The sequence below is a fragment of the Carettochelys insculpta genome, chromosome 30 (genome assembly GCF_033958435.1).
Source record: "Carettochelys insculpta isolate YL-2023 chromosome 30, ASM3395843v1, whole genome shotgun sequence".
NCBI classification, from domain to species: Eukaryota; Metazoa; Chordata; order Testudines; family Carettochelyidae; genus Carettochelys; species Carettochelys insculpta.
The window spans coordinates 6,635,780-6,653,149 of record NC_134166.1 but is presented as its reverse complement, the minus strand read 5'-3'; the positions used below and the strand labels follow the sequence as shown (position 1 = coordinate 6,653,149).

Sequence of the window (17,370 nt, the reverse complement as noted above, 5' to 3'; positions counted from 1 at the left end):
CAAGGATCAGGGACCCCGTTACAGGTAGTTAATTTACAAAAACATTTCTCAAATTCTTGATTCAAAAATGTAAAGTCAAACAAATCTAGCCACAATATAGTCATCAAGTACTCAAATGGAAACTCATAACGAACACGCTGTATATTTAGTTATTTTTTCAGTTAATGCAGAAAAAGCAAATGTCAGGAAAAATATTTACTGCAAAAATTTCTAGTTCCGGTACATAATGGAAGAGTGTCAAACTCACCCAAAATCTGGGGCACTCCTGCATATCTTGCATACAAGAGATATGGTTTTATCTTGTCATGACATGAATTAGTTCTGCAGTAGGCTTGAATGATGGGCTGATGGTTAAGGTGTCATTAGTCAAATGAAGTGTATTAGAGAGACAAAGTGGATGAGCAGTACCGTTCATCGGACCATCTTACAGAAGTGGTCCAATAAAAGATGTCACTTTGCCTACCTTATATATCTAATATCCTGGGACATGGGCAGCAAGTAGAGTCCCCTCCTTAGGGGAGGCTAGCCATAGCTCCAACCTTTCCACTTGCCGTGCCCATGGCTGGAGCCCAGCAACGTCTCCTCCATGACAACTGGAGCCCTGTGGCCTTCGCCCTGCCTGCAGGAGTCCCAGGCTGGCCAAAGCCCTGAACCCCTTCCTGCCTGCCCTGAGGAATCCCAAAGCAGCTACTGCTCACCATGCCTTCCCTCCCCAGACCCCAAGTTGCCTCAAGGAAAAGGTCAGGTCCAGAAGATGCTTTTGCCTGATGGCTGAGGAGGTGGCGTTTGCCACTCACCTTCCTGAGTTCATCATTAATCTCCCTGAAGTCCAAGGAGAATACTGATAAATCAGGGAAGCTGAACAACACATACTGCCTCCTCAGAACAAAAAAGCAGTCAAGCAGCACTTTAAAGACTAACAAAATAATTTATTAGGTGATGAGCTTTCGTGGGACAGACCCACTTCTTCAGACCATAGCCATACCAGAACAGACTCAATATTTAAGGCCCAGAGAACCAAAAACAGGAATCAAGGTGGACAAATCAGAAAAAAAATTATCAAGGTGAGCAAATCAGAGAGTAGAGGGGCAGAAGGTGGGGGGAGTCAAGAATTAGATTAATCCAAGTATGCAAACGAGCCCCTATAGTGTTCCAGAAAATTCCCAACCCGGTTCAAACCACGTGTTAATGTGTCAAATTTGAATATAAAAGAGTTCAGCAGCCTCTCTTTCAAGAGTTTTGTGAAAATTCCTCTTCAGTAACACGCAAACTCTTAAGTCATTAACAGAATGGCCCACTTCATTAAAATGCCGGCTAACAGGTTTGTGGATCAGAAGTGTTTTTATGTCTGTTTTGTGCCCACTAATTCTTTGTCTAAGAGAGTTTGAAGTCTGTCCAATATATAAAGCATCTGTGCATTGTTGGCACATGATGGCACATATGATGTTAGTTGAGGAACATGAGAATGTGCCCGTGATTCTGTGAATAACCTGGTTAGGTCCAGCGACGGTATCTCCAGAAAAGATATGTGGACAAAGCTGGCAGTGGGCTTTGTTGAAAGGAAAAGTTCCAGGAGTGGTGTTCCTGCAGTATAGACTGTGGCTATTGGTGTGAATCCTCATAAGGTTGGGAGGTTGTCTGTAGGAGAGAACAAGCTTGTCACCTAGGGCCTTCCGGAGTGTGGCATCCTGATTAAGTATAGGTTATAGGTCTTTTGTAATTCATTGCAGTGGTTTGAGTTGGGGGCTGTAGGTGATGACCAGTGGTGTTCTGTTCTTGGCTTTTTTGGGCCTATGTTGGAGTAGCTGGTCTCTGGGTACTCGTCTAGCCCTGTCGATTTGTTTTTTTATTTCTCCTGGTGGGTAATTCAGGTTTATGAATATTTGGTAAATATCTTATAGTTTTTGGTCTCAGAATCTGCATCGGGCATAATAAATCAAAAACTTTCCACTCCCCATACTCCACATCTGGGGGTCTGTGGCCTACTATACTCACTATTAATGTCCTGGGACCAACACTGCTAAATTGCATAAACCATACACACCACATAAACCAAGGGCATGATTACTGAAGGGCGTTAGAGGAGGTGGATAGGAAAATGATATGTCACCTCTCCAAATTTCTACTAATCTGCTGATATCTCCTCTCAGTGCCACTGCAATATTCCGCAGCATTGCTACTCTTAAAGATAGTGTGCAGATATCTGCTAATGACAAGCTTCCAAAGTAGCTGAACCTCTCCAATTATGTCCTATTGATGCTACAAGGAGCAATGAACTTAAACTCTAGCTTCGATGCCACAGTAATCAGAATGACTCCTTTTTTTTTTTAACATTACAGGCTTTGACAGAGTCTGCGGCATCATCACCCCATGGCCATCTTCCTTTCTGCTTTGTCCTTCTCCATCTTCTGGTTTTTCTACAACAATTCACACTTCTTTTATAGAAGGTACTGAGGTTCTGTATTGTTACTTGGGTATTTGTATGCCATCGTTGTAGATTTCTTGATCCAGCAAACAGTTCATTTGTTTCCAAGGCAGCAACAAGCTGTGTGCTATAACGCCAAGTGGAAATTACCACTCATTCCAAGCACCCAAATATGTGCTAGGAATTTCAAAACAGAAATAAATGATCCAGTCCCTGCTCCACAAAGCTCCCAATGTAAAAAACAGATACGACACTAGTACAACCCAAAATCAGACAAAAAAGGGGGAAATGAAGAAGGCAAAGGGATACAAAAATAACTTGGTAAGACATACCCAATAACTTGGTAAGACATGAAAAAAAATTGGTGTACCCATTAATTTCAGTTATGGAGGTAGTTGGGTGTGCTTTCACAAGTTACATGGAAGAAGCGAGTTATTAGGCTTTGTCTACACTAGGAGATTAGTTTGAATTTATGGGACTAAGTTTGAATTTATGCAGAATCAGTCCATACTACAGGGCCCATTCTGTTGATTTTAAGGGCTCCTAAAGTTGACTTCTGTACTCTTTCTTTTCACAAGCAGTAACACCAAATTCAACCTTGCATACCTTAGAGTAGTGCAGATGGAGCACTGTGAAATGTGACATTTTTGGCCTCCTGGATATACAGTACCCCAGTGTAACCACTCTGGCCATCACTTTCAGATCTGCTGCTCTCCAGGTTCACAGGAAGGAACCCTGGAAAATCTGAAACCAATAGGAATCAGAAACCAATAGGAACTGTCAGATACGTACCCACAATGAATTGCAAACAACGTCAAACCTGGCAATCCTAATGGGGACACAATCTGTCAACTTTATGTACCAGTACGGACATGCACCTTCAACTTCAAAAAATCAGGTCCTAGAATCTGACCTCTACAAATTTGACCTAATTTGACAGTGCACACTTACCTTTAGAAGTGACCCAAATGAGGCTGGAGTGTAGGCTTGGCAAATGAAGCTACAGAAGTTGAAAATGGGAGAAAGAAATGAAACGGAAATCACGTCTGTTATCAATAGCAGAATGGAAAACCAGGGGAGAATGAAAAGGGAGACAAGGCTGGATATTAAAGCAACAGTAAGGATCTTGAGATTGGTGTGTAGTGCAAAGTAGAGCTGGTAAACGAATATGAATTTGGTGATGAGATGATCAAAATAACAGGTGGGAAAGATGATTTGGTGGGAGAGTTTTGTGTGGACTGAGGAGAGACATGGTAATCATCCAGAAGATCAGAAAAGAAGCCACAACAGTCAACCTCACAATTTAGTAGGATATGGACAAGTCATATAAGATACAAATTTCAAAAATATTTACTAACCCAATTCCCACTAACTTTGGGGACAAAACTTTTGTCATAGATCCATTAAGTTCAATGGATAATTTACACCAGGTGAGAATTTGCTTCTCAGATTTCAGTACAGTCATTATCATTGTTTCCTCTAAGTTCTTCTATCCCTGGGTGGAATACATTCTGTTATGTGCACCACCAGTAGAAGCACACGATGCCCAGTGTGGGTGGCTGTGAGTACTCTGCTAATCAGCTGGCAGCACTTGAATCTCTCCTGGGTGGCCACCCAAGCTCTCAGAGAACACTGGTCATGATTCAAGGCTCTTCCAAAAACACAGGGGACTCTATGTAAAGCTTACCCTCTAAAACAAAACCCCATCTTCATTAGATCCTAGCAAATGGTGTTTTACATAAAATGTTGTCTTCTCTTTATCGGAACAGCTTTATTGTTCTTCGCATTTTTTGACCTGTGCTCAGTTCCGCTAAATCTGGTTTAACGTTTGGACCTAGAAGTTACTAGTTTTGGGTTAGAGCTGTGCAAACTGTTCACAATAAAATCCAAGTTCCACTGACTTCAATGGACAATGCACACCAGCTGAAGATTTGTCCCCATCATTGTATACTATAAATTAAAAATAAGTGGAAAGTCCCCCTTATAACTTGCTTGTATTTTCCCCTTTATTTCAGATGTGATCAGCTTTGCTTTGAATTAGACTATTCCTCAAGAAGGAAAAAAGAACACTGCCTCACTTGTAAATTCTTCCCCTAAAATGAATCTCAGTCATCTATTTTTAGTGTAGTTTATGTATTTACGCAGAAACACATGAAGGTATGATACAGATGTAAAAGCAATGTTTCCTCATAAATGGTATAAATTGCGTAAATGTTGACTAGCTCTTTGTCTCTTCTCCTCCTCTCATTTTGCCTATCATTTACTAGCTTCTATTGTAAATATGAAATATGTGCCAATAAAATGAAGCACTGGTTTTTCACTCTAGATCTTTTAGTGCTATCTGTTGCCCTGACATCACTGAATCATTTGATGGTATCTCCCTGGAATGCAAAGGGAACTTTACCAGCCCTTGGATCTACTCTTGAATTGTTCTGTTGCATCCAGAAAAGGTCTGCTTTAGACTGCTGAAACAATATATAAAGGGGACTATGGAGTAAGAGTCCAAATTGCAATGTCTGCTTCATCTCTCCTAAACCAATTACCTCCGTGATCCATCCCATCACATTTAAAATGGATGGGGTCCACTAGCCATGATTATATCACCATGTTCCCATTCACTCAAAAGCAAGTTTCAGGTCTCTGCCTTCCTATTGGTCATAAATCTTGCAAACTCTCACTCACATGAGCAATGCTATAGATATGTCAAAAAGAGAAGGGCTCAGGCACATGTGACCAAATGACTAGAGATTTCTATATGAGGAGAGACTTAAGAAACTGGAACTGCTCTGGAGAGGAGAAAAACGAGAAATGAGAGAGAGCTGAAAGACACAAAATAAAAAATGGTAGAGAAGTTCTTTCAGGCACTCCTGTGTACCTTCTCACATGGTATAAGATCAAGGGAACATTCAAATGAAACTGAAATGGAAAAAAAATAAAACATGACAAAAGGCATTACATTCCTACACAAGGCATAATTAAGGTGTGGTACTCAGTGCAGGAATTTGTTGCAATTCTCTCCTATGTTGATTTGCTGTCTGCTCCAACTCCTCCCCAGCCACTCCCTCAGTCTCTCCACCACTGCCTCATTCCAAACTGCCTCTCTTTGCCTCCTTCTTCTTTCCATCCCATTTCTCTGCTTTGTTCCCAGCACTCTTCTCTCTTCCCTTGTGCATCCAGTGAGCTAATCCCCGCTTAACTGAACATGCCCATTTAAAAAAAAAAATTCCTCTAACTGACATAACATTTGCCACAATCACATTATTCATCCTGCTTCTAAGTTATATCCTTTTCCCAAGTGCTTAACGTGTAACGAAGGAGACGCTGGGATTCAAACAATATTTTTACCTTCATAACTGAGGCGGCAAGCCCAGAGGTATGAACCACCAAAACTACAGATATCAGGGGAACTTGGCACTGGCAAGCCGAGCACAAATTAAGTGCCCTACCTTATCCATTTCTGTCTTGGGTATTCAGTTTGTGAACTCTTCAGGGCAGGGGCTCTTTGTACCTAATGGGACTCCATTCTTAGCTGTTCCAGAAACTGTGCTGTAACGAGCATGGTTAATAACAGTATCATTGGAGTCAAAAGGTTAAAAATGGAAAATATGTTTGTACAATAAAGACATTTGTAGTTCTTTTACACACAATCCTTTTTAAAAAAGGACATAAAACCTCTTTCAGGCCATAAACCAGCCACTAATAAACTGGAGTTAGGAAGAAATTTCCCATATAGGAAGGTTATTGCATAATTGTCTCGCTTCTTCCTTTGAAGCACGTGAAACTGGTGACTATTAGAGCATGTTCTCCCTCCCCACTGGATCCCCAGGCAGCAATTGATCCAGCGGGGTTTGATTTAGCATGTCTAGTACAGACAGGGGCAATGTGTGGAGCTGTATAAGGGGCTGCATGCACCTTGCAGAGAGGGGTTGACCACCAGCTGGCAGGGGGACTAGCAGGGCCAGCACCAGCAACAGGAGTCCACACCCCTGCATTCATTGGTAGTCACAGGGAAGACACAGCAAGGCAGCTCCAGCCTGTGCTGCTCTCCAACAATGCCAGTCTAGGGGGAGGGGCAGAAGCGCACCTGTACTGCCCTGCAGGAAGTGGAGCTCGTGACCAGAGAGCAATGCAAGCTGGAGCCACCTTGCTGCACTTTCCCCACCGCTGTTTGTGAATGCGGGGGCGAGGGCTGTGCAGACTCACAGGGGGATTAGCAGGGCCATGAGACCACTCTGCCAGCAAAAGGCTGCACCTCCCCCCACTCCCCCTTGCACTCACTGGTAACAGGAAGAAAGCACACCAAGGTGGCTCCAGTTTGTGCTCCTCCCTGGCTGCACTGCGCCACTTCCTGCTGGGGAGTGCAGAGATGGTCCCACCCCTCCCAAGTGATACAGCCAGAAAGCAGGACTCTACATGCCGGAGCCACCTTGATGCACCTTCCCTGCTGCTGAGCATGGAGGAAAGGAGGCATTAGGGACTCCTGCTTTTAGCCAAGTGACCCTGCTAGTCATCTGGGCCACCTCAGCTGGGGGAAGAGGCAGAGGTGGGGAAGGGATGGGTGGGGGGCAGATGGGGGTTGTCCCAGCCCTTCCTCAGTTTGATGGGAACCCTGTGACCAGTGCCCCCCTTCAATCCCTATCACCAGTTGCTGCCTCTGAGTACAGACACGATAAATTGACTGCTGAGTGCTCTACCTTTGACTCCAGAACTCCACCAAAACTAGAAGAGTATGTGGCATTGATGGTAGAGTGTCAGCAATTGATTTACTGCATTAAAGATACAGTAAACACTCAAGTTACGTGGGGGGTTACATTTCTGCAACCCTAGCATAACTCAAATTTTCATGCAAATCAAGGGGAGACAGGAACCAGGCTGCTGCTTGGTTCCCAGCTTCCATGGGCTCCTAGAATGGCAGGGAGCCGGGAACCAGGGGACAGCCTGGTTCCCACAGAATCATAGAATCACAGGACTGGAAGGGACCTCAGGAGGTCACCTAGTTCAGCCCCCTGCTCTAGATCTGCTCAAAATGCTCTTCCTAATGCACCCTCGTATGCCGTTAGCCTTCTTGGCTACAAGGGCACACTGTTTACTCATATCCAGTCTTTCATCCACCATCTACCCACCCAGCTGCTTGCAGGACCTAGGAAACTGACCAGCTGGTCAGTTTCCCAGGTCCCCAAGTGGCAACGACCAGGAAACCATTCCTGTCAGAGGCTGTAGCCTGACTTGTGCTTGCTGTCCCTGACAGAAGCAGTTTCCCTGTCAGAGGAGGCAGTTGCACTAACCCGAGACACGTGCAACTTGATTGTGCGTATCTCGAGGGTTTACTGTGTAAGCAGACCTAAGTACATCAACCTCACATAGTTAGTAACAGAGAGAAAGCCATGCTAGTCTATATACTATCAAAACAAAAAAGCACTTTAAAGACTAACAAAACAATGTATTAGGTGAGTTTTCGTGGGACAGACCCACTTCTTCAGACCATAGCCACACCAGAACAGACTCAACATTTAGGGCATAGAGAACCAAAAATAGCAACCAAGGTTGACAAATCAGAAAAAAAATTATCAAGGTGAGCAAATCAGAGAGTAGAGGGGCGGTGAGGGGGAAGTCAAGAATTAGATTAAGCTGAAGTTGTATAACTGAGGTCAACAGCCCATGGCAGCATACACGTGATCTTAGAGATGGAATACAAGACTATCTTGCTAGACTATCAATCTCAGCCAGTATGGCAATTCCTGTGCAATAAAGATGTGCAGTATTGGGCCTATTATTTTTATTTCTAGTCAAGCAACGTAGTCTTGGCAAAATACACATATGATTTATACATGTGTGTGGCACATGAAAAGAGGATGGAAATGGAGAGTAAACCAAAAGCAGAGATGTGGTCTTTCATTTCAGTAGCCATGATTTTTACGTGAGGACCAGCAAACGCAGAGTGGAGCAGAACTCCATCCTACTGGGCTGGTGAATGCCAAGATGGAACAGCTGGAGGGGTCTCAAGAAAGGGTAAGAGTAGTAAGACAAGTATTGATTGGAATGGAGGACAAAGCAGGAGAAATGGCCTGAGAGAAGCACAACTGTAAAAGAAGAGCTGATTGTAAATATGGTTCACATCTTATCTGACTCCAGATGGGACTGACATTGTAGGCACATCAATCCCTTAGAGTAGAAGGGGCAATTTTTCAGGAAAATTACATGAATCCTTCCACAACAGTGTAAATCAATTCTCAGCAATACAGCTCAGGCTGTATTTCTGTGAGTTGCCAGCGCCACCTTCTGGGTATTTAATAAATTATTATGATGCTCTTTTCAAAACTTGACCTATGCCTATAATGGCTAAAAAAGGAATAAAAAACGTAGGAATGTCCCATCAGTTCAACAGTTTCTATCTATCTATCTATCAACACAGTTGCAGTTCTGACAGTGAAGAACAAGCAATCAAATGTGTGAAAGAAATCCATGAAATCCAAATGATGCCCAGCTGATTAGCAGAGCATTCACAGCTAGGTTTTGTTTTTACTGGTAGTGCATATTCACACATGCCTCCTTGCACATAAAAAATTATTCTGCCCACAGATGGAAAAAATCTGCACAGGGATGGAAAAGATTAGAGGTAACGTTCTGTTTATAATTATTATTACAGTAGTGCCTGTAGACAAAAGAATGAAGCCCCACTGTGCAAGGCACTGTACAAACACAAGATAATGGACAGTGCTTGCTCCAAAGAACTTACATTCTAAATACACAAGACAGGCATATTGTAGAGGAAAGAGATATAACAGAGGTAGCAGAAAGGTACATCATAGTTGTAAATGCAATGTCAGAATTTTAAAATAAATTTAATAACTATGTGCAACGAAGTTAATGTTTTATATTATGTGCTTTCTCCAAATGAAAACTAAAGACATATGGAAATAATGCAATTATATAAATGATTAATGCATTTAAATAAGTGGAACAGCTGGCTCAGGTATAGTGAGTATCTTTATTTTTAGATCATGAGTTTGAATGCAGCTTGTAACAGCAGCAACCAAAAGTTATTACTGCTTGTTTATGTGAAATGAGTTGATGAGTCAGTCTCTGGCCAATTCCTAGTACACAAGCCACAAAAAATGCCTCCACATTTGGCACTAATTGGCTTCCTTATTGGCAATCACATCAGAGAATTCGAAGACTGAATGGACAATGCAGAGTGAATTCCCCTTTCTCATCCAGTGCGTGTGATTCCCCTGGCTAAGGCACAGTGGGAGAGCAGCTATAGTGAATGTAATTGAAGCCTACCTGTTCCATTGATTAATAATCTGGCATTTCTATAGAGCCTTACATTTTAACAAATTAATCTTTCTGTCTCTGTTGGTGGCTGACTATTCCTATCTGCATTTTATAGGCAAAGACTCAGCTATAGAAAGAGAGAAATGTATTTGCCCAAATAGTATTAGATTCAGGATTAGACATTAGGAATTCTTGTATCCCTAATGACAAAACCACAATGCACCTCTAAACAGCGGGAATCAGCCTCTGTCCAAATGACATCTCTCACCAGAATTAACACTTCCGGCCTCAAACAGGCATGAGATGTCAGAGTTGTCTCAATTTTTGCTGCCTCATCACTGAGAAATCAACTGAACACCAAACAGTAATAAAAGATTCTTCCACTGGGATGACTGTGCTAGCTGACACCAAAAGAACATTACTATTTGATTAGCTAGTACAGGTTGAACCTCTCAAGTCTGGCACCTTTGTGACCTGACCAGTGCCAAACAGAGAACTTGTCAGATCACAAGTGGTCAATATTGTCTAGCAGCAGCATTACCAACACTTCCACTGCTAAGAGGCAGCAGCAGGGGTTACACATCTGTCCCCTCCCCCGCATTCACCACAGAGGTGGGAGCCAGGCAGCTTGCCCGGCTCCTCCCTGTTGCACACTCTCCCAGCTCGCTGTGCCTCATCTCGCTACAGTGGGAGTTGGCACATTCTGGAGCCAGGATTCTCTGCTTTTTGCTGTCATGGAGAAGCTGAGTCCAGCATACTGGGAGAGAATGGCAGGATGGGGCAGAGTGGAGCAAGATCCTGGACCACTCCAGCTCACACTGCTGTGCTGAGTGAAGGGAGGGAGGGACCAAGGCAGGAAGATGATCCCTGCTGCTGCTCTGTACCAGGCCCATCCATCAAATATTTGAGGCAGCTGCTGCAGGCCCCCCAAAGCATAGGGCCTGGGGCAGCTGCTGCGAACCATTCTATGGCCAGGACAGCTCTCCCTACTGCCTCCACATGCTCCCCACGTGATTTAAAAAGGCCTGGGGACCCCAATGCCACCAGCAGCAGTACAGTGGGGGCTAAAGCAGCCTCCTGCTTGCTAGCTCCACTCAGCTGCAGCCCAGGAGGGAGGGGGTGTCTCCGTGCACTGCCCCTACCACAACAGCCGCCACAGCCAACGGGAAGCTGCTAGGATGGTGCCTGCAGGGAACAGCATGTGAAGACCCCCTGCCAACCCCACTCCCTAGGCACTGTTGCCAGAGGTGGGTGCCCCAGGTAAGTGCTGCACTCCCCACCAGTGTTCCCTGAAAGCTGAGTGCTTGGGTGGCCACACTGGAGAGATTCAGGTGTTCCTCAGATGATTGTCAGAGCACCCATGGTGAGCAACCTGTGTTTCTACGAAGGTGCACATCCATACATGACTTGGGGCACATAAAATTTATTCTGCCCATTGATGGAAAATATCAGAGGGAACACTGCTCCTTACACGTCCCTGCTCCCAAATTCCCCCCCAGAGCCTGTACCCCCTCCCCTTACCCAAATGTTCTCCCACCTCCACACTCCCTCCTGAACCCTCTCCTAACCTCCTGCACTCCCACCTACCATCAACCTCCCTCCCAGAACCTGTAAGCAAGCCGAGACTGCACCCAGCACCCATTCCAGACCCTGCACCCCAGACCCTCTCCCACACCCACATTCTCTCCCAGAATACAACCCCAACCCACCTCCATCACCCATACTCCTTCCCAGAACCTGCACCCCGCAACCCCTCCTGCACCCCAATCCCCTGCTCAAGACCAGGGACCGGCACTCAGCACCCAAATTCCCTCCCACAGCCCAGCCCCTTCTGCGCCCCCTCTTACACTCCTATCTCCTGCCCCAAACCAGAGCCTGCATTGAGTACTCAAACTCTGCCTCAGAACCTACATTTCAAACCCCCATGCCTACCCAAACACCCTCCTCGAGCCTTTGGCAGGTGGCGGGAGAGAGTTTGGTTGGGGGAGAGGAGCAAAATCTGGGAATTGTGGACACCCCAAAATTTCTACAAACCTAATGCCACCCCCGCTGAAAACATCCCTTTTCAACCTTCTCTTTTTCCGTGTGTCTCATTTGTTGCCCAGTTCTTTAGGGATACGGTACAGAGATGCTTACACAAGGTGGAGCAGAACATACTAAAAACACATGATTTCCCTATACATATCCCCAATACTGTTAGGTTTTTCTATGGTGTTGCTCCCCTCCACACCACACAGTGTGTGGAGGAACAGGTTTTAAGCTGTAATACACTGTTGCTAGATGCTTTGTTATGTGCTTGTCTGTATTACTTTCACTAAGATTTAGAAATGTATTTTGTTGTGTTAAGTGTCTGGCACATGGTGTAATGTTAACAAGGTTTACTTTTGAAAATTACCTCACAGGTTCATAGCTGTTTATGTATCAGCAAAAAAGAGGAAGAAACATTTGTTGTTAAGACAAAACCTAGTAATATCATCATATTTTAAGTAAATAAAGTAGTCTGAATGGCCTGAAACATCTGTTTAAAAGGTTACCCAATGAAAACACATTCAAGGTGCATCTACACCAGAGTGCAATGTCAAAGTAGCAAGCCCAACTACGAAACAGCGCGCACCAAGTCTACACACGGCACATGCTACTTCGAAGTTGAAATCGAAGTTAGACAGTGAGACGGCGAAATCTCTGTTCCTATCAGAAGATGGGAATAGCACCCTACATCTATGTCTAACATCGACATAGGACGCATGCAGATGTTCCACATCCTGGTACTTTGAAATAGCGGGGTCCGCCATGGCAGCAATCAGCTGTTAGGCGGAGACGTGCTGCCCAGCCCCTGTGGGGGTCTATGACCTCTGCGTCCAGCGGTTCTTAAAGCCGCACAGACCCAGAAACCCCATAGCAGGAAGCTGAGACTGTGCAGGCAGCAGCCGTGCCACAAGGCACCCCACACGGCCCAGAAACAGCGACGGCAGCAAGCCAGCCCCGAGCGTCCCCAGGGCTCCTCCCCGGGCCATCCCAGGGCACCCAGGCCTCCAGCCAGCCGTGCAGGAAGTGGAGCCCCTCCTGGACTGACTCTGAGCTCCATGACCTGCTGGGGCTCTGGGGTGAGGAGGAGGTGCTCCATGTAATGGGGAGCAAGTGGCAGAACGTGGAGGTGTTTGCTCAGCTGGCCGAGGACCTGGCCGCCCAGGGTCACCCTGCCCACACTCCTGACCATTTTAGAAGGTCAAGGAGTTGTGGCAGGGTTACACCCGGGCGCAGGACTTAGTCAGCCGGTCAGGGGCTGCCCCCACCACTTGCTCCTATTACCGGGAGCTCAGGGCTATCCTGGATCCCTAAGACACCTCCTCCCCCCCGGCCACCCTTGACACCACGGACTCGGAGCCCCAGCAGGCCTTGGAGCCAGAGTCAGGTCCAGAGCCCAGCCCTGCACCCCCAGGGCCAGAGCCAGGACCATCTACCTGGGCCATGGAGTGGTCCAGCGAGGAGGGGGAGCTGGTGCTGGACATCCCCTCCCACAACTGCAGCCGGGCCTCCACCCAATGGGCCTCCCCGACCATGACAGTGTACTCTCGGGTACGTACCCCACAGGGCACACACACCCCAGGACATGGGGCGGGGGCATCATGTGACTGGGGTCCTCCCACATCCCTAGCAGACCCCAGCCTGCCAGAGCCCAGGCAGACCATGGCCCAGGGATGGTGCCACGGCCACCAGTACCCATCAGCACTCTCACCCACAGACAATGCGGCCCCCCGCCCCGGCGGGAGAAGACAGACCACTGGAAAGGGCCACCCACAGAGCCACTGTATGCACCTAGGGGGGATGGAGACCAGGGCTACGTCTACACGTGCAGCCCACATCGAAATAGCTTATTTCGATGTTGCGACATCGAAATAGTCTATTTCGATGAATAACGTCTACACGTCCTCCAGGGCCGGCAACGTCGATGTTCAACTTCGACGTTGCTCAGCCCAACATCGAAATAGGCGCAGCGAGGGAACGTCTACACGTCAAAGTAGCACACATCGAAATAGGGATGCCAGGCACAGCTGCAGACAGGGTCAACGGGCGGACTAGCGCTTCCGGGGCAACAGCTAGCCGCTCCCTTAAAGGGCCCCTCCCACATACACTCAGCTGCACAGCACGTGGTCTGAGGAGCCATATAGGCACACAGACCCCGAGCGCCGCAGTCATGGACCCCCAGCAGCAGCAGCTAGAGGTCCACCCAGCCCTCCCGGCAGGAGCAGGGCTTGCCCTGGCTCATGCCATGTTGGGGGCAGCTGAGCACCTTCTTGCCCCAGGGGAGGAGATGCCCCCAGGGCAGCGGGGCTCAGCCCCTACCCCTGCAGCACCCCGCTCCACCCCCCACCTCACACGCCGGCGGCTGTGGAGCTACCCCACCAGCACCGACTGGTGGGAGCGGCTGGTGCTTGGGGAGTGGGACGACGACCACTGGCTCAGGAACTTCAGGATGACCCGCCAGACATTCCTGGAGCTGTGCCAGTGGCTCACCCCCGCACTCAGGCACCGGGACACTGCCATGCGGCGTGCCCTCCCTGTGGAGAAACGGGTCGGCATCGCTGTCTGGAAGCTGGCCACTCCGGACAGCTACCGATCCGTGGGCCAGCAGTTTGGTGTCGGAAAGGCCACCGTCGGGGCTGTCTTCATGGAGGTAAGAGAACCCACAGGGGGAGGCCAGGCCAGGGCAGGGGGGCCAGGGCAGAGCAGGGCAGGGCAGGGGGGCCAGGGCAGGGCAGGGCAGAGCAGGGCAGGCCAGGGCAGGGGGGCCAGGGCAGGGCAGGGCCACGCACACCCTGCTCACCCCTCATTGGGGCTGTCGCATGTGCTTTCTCTGCAGGTCGTGCGTGCCATCAACGCCATGCTCCTGCACAGGCTCGTGAGGCTGGGGGACCCACATGCCACTGTCGCCACCTTTGCCACCCTGGGCTTCCCCAACTGCTTCGGGGCTCTGGATGGGACTCACATCCCCATCCGCACCCCGGACCACAGTGGAGGCCGATACCTCAATCGGAAGGGCTACCATTCAGTCGTCCTGCAGGCCTTGGTGGACAGCCAGGGACGGTTCCAGGACATTTACGTGGGCTGGCCTGGCAGCACCCACGACGCCCGGGTTTTCCGGAACTCGGGCCTGTGCCGCCGGCTGGAGGCGGGGACCTACATCCCCCAGCGGGAGATCCCTCTGGGGGACACCACCATGCCCTTCTGCATCATCGCAGATGCGGCCTACCCCCTCCGGCCGTGGCTCATGCGCCCCTACACGGGCCACCTCTCCGCCAGCCAGGAGCGCTTCAACGAGAGCCTGAACCGTGCGCGCCAGGTGGTGGAGCGCTCATTCGGTCACCTCAAGGGACGCTGGCGATGTCTCCTGACCCGCCTGGATGCCAGCCCCAACAACATCCCCCAGATTGTGGGTGCCTGCTGCGCCCTGCACAACCTCGTGGAGAGCAAGGGGGAGACCTTTCTGCAGGGCTGGGCCGCGGAGGCCGCCAGGGCACACGTGCAGCCACCTGCTGCCCCCAGTCGGCAGGTGGACCCAGAGGGGACCCGGGTCCGGGAGGCCCTGCGGGCCCACTTCCAGCAACAGGCCGCGGGGTGAACTCTGCCCAGGCCCCCTACTGCCCGCCCCTTCCTCCCCCACACTCCTGCCCCAACGCCCACACCATGGAGCACCCCACCGCCCCCCCCCACTTGTCCAGGAGAAATGACAGCACGAACTTGTGGGTGAACGTAAATGTTTTTTTTGTCTTAACGAATTTTTTTTTTTTTGTAAATAAATAAATATGTGAAACAGAAACCAAAAAGGAGGGACAAACGTTCAACAAAAGCAAGATGTGCACAAATAAAACAATATACAACAACAAAGCAAAGAACTGTGCGCCATCAACAAAAAAGAAAAGCAGGGAGGAGAACGGGGAGAACTATTTACAGGGGGGGACGGGGCAAACAGGGGCACCCACATAAAGCAGCCCCCAAAGTCTGTCCAACAAGGGGGGGGGGCCACGTCCCGGGCCCCTCGCCCCTACAGCCCAGCAGTGGGCGTGCCCGGCCGGGAGCTCCGCCGGGCCTGCAGTCTGGTCCGCGGCTGGGTGGGAGCGGGCTCCACCGGAAGGTAGCGGCGCCGGCGAGTCTTGGGTGGCTCCAGGGGTCCCTCGGCGCGGTGGCTCTCGCGGGGAGGTGGTGGGGCGACGGCGGCCGGCCCGGCGACGGCTGGAGCAGCTGGTGGTGGGGCTGCAGGAGCGGGCATGGCGGGCGGTGGCTCGGCCGGCGCGGCATGGGGGGCCAGGGAGTCGACCAGCCGGTTGATGGTCTCCATATAGGCCCCCCATGCCTCCCTGCGCCAGGCCAGTGCCTGCTCCTGCAGCCGGAGGTGCTGCTCCGACACCTCCAGCTGCCGGCGGAGGATGGCCAGCAGCTGGGGGTCCGTGGCCATCGCCGGTAGCAGGCGCGGGGTCCGCCGTCTGGCCCTCCGTGGGGTCGGTCGTTCCTCGGCCGAGGGGCTGCCCTGGAGCGAGGGTCCCGGAGGGCTCTCCGGGACAACCGAGGCCTCGCCGGCGCTCTCTTCCGGTCCTTCGGATGGTGCAGGTGCAGGTGCAGGACACAGGAGAGGAGGGGGGAAAGAAGAATGGAGACAGGCGTCAGTGTGGGCCCCGAGCCGTGGCCTTTGTCCCCCCCGCCCTGTGCTGCAGGTTCCCCATCCCCGTCCCCGGGAGATGCTGCTGTGATGGATGGGGTTCAGGGGTCCCCCTGCCCTGCACCCCGTCCCCTGGTGGGAGCGACTTTCACTTCACCCCGCAGGGTCTGAGAGCAGGAGAGCTTTCTTAGGCCACAGATGGCCAGTTTCTGGCAGGAGTGACAGCACCAGCGGTCGGAAGAGACAGTCCTTCCAACCCGTCGTGGGGAGAAGACCCCAAGGGGGGCCCCTCTGGGATGCAGCTTTCCCCCTCCTCTGGCTGGCTGCCTACCAGCTCTCCCTTCCCCTAGCCTCTACCTGTGGCCCCCGCCCTCGCCCCCCAATTCCAAGCCAGCTCGGCTCCTCCCTCCTGTTTGCTCAGGGCAGAGGTGTCACCTGCCAGCTGTAGCGCCAGGATCCTCCTTTGGCCCTGGGAGCTCTTCGGCTCTTGTGGCTCATACGTAGCCTGAGTCTCCCTTTGGCACTCCCCCCACTCCATCACATGCTGCTGCTGCGGGGTGTCCCACCCCCTCCGCCCGGGGGCCCCTCGAGGTTCCGCTCCCCCCTGGCCCAGGGATGGGGCATGGCACTGTCATGCAGGGTGGCAGGGGGCAGGGGCTGATGGCTGCAGTGCTGTGAGGGCCATGGCCCTGGTGTCCTTGGGGCCATGGCCATGTGAGTGTGTGGGGGGCCCTGGACACATCTCTGTTCCCCCCGCCCCTCAAGCCCCGGGGTGTCCACCAGAGAGGGGTACCTACCTGTGGGTCCGCTCCCACGGTCCGGAGATCCCCGGGGGTCAGAGGCCCTGCTGCTGCTCCGGGATGGCAGGAGGAGGATCTGCAGGCTGGATTCTGCGGAGGAGGAGCCCCCCCCCCCCCTCCTCCTGCCGTGATGTCCCGGGGATGGCCTCCGGGGGGGGGCCCCCCGGGGTGCGGGGCTTGCCTCTGGGTCGGACTCCGGCTGCAGGGCCTGCTGG

The 17,370-nt window shown here is 50.4% G+C and overlaps 1 long non-coding RNA gene across 1 annotated transcript; it reads right to left on the bottom strand.

The window, feature by feature from the left end:
• Positions 1-1,615: 1,615 nt before the first annotated feature.
• On the bottom strand, positions 1,616-5,928 carry LOC142003788 (uncharacterized). Its single transcript, XR_012642884.1, has 3 exons — positions 5,872-5,928; positions 3,032-3,169; positions 1,616-1,638 (listed from the first exon to the last, which is right to left on the bottom strand). It is a non-coding gene; the product is annotated as an uncharacterized LOC142003788 (long non-coding RNA).
• Positions 5,929-17,370: the final 11,442 nt, after the last annotated feature.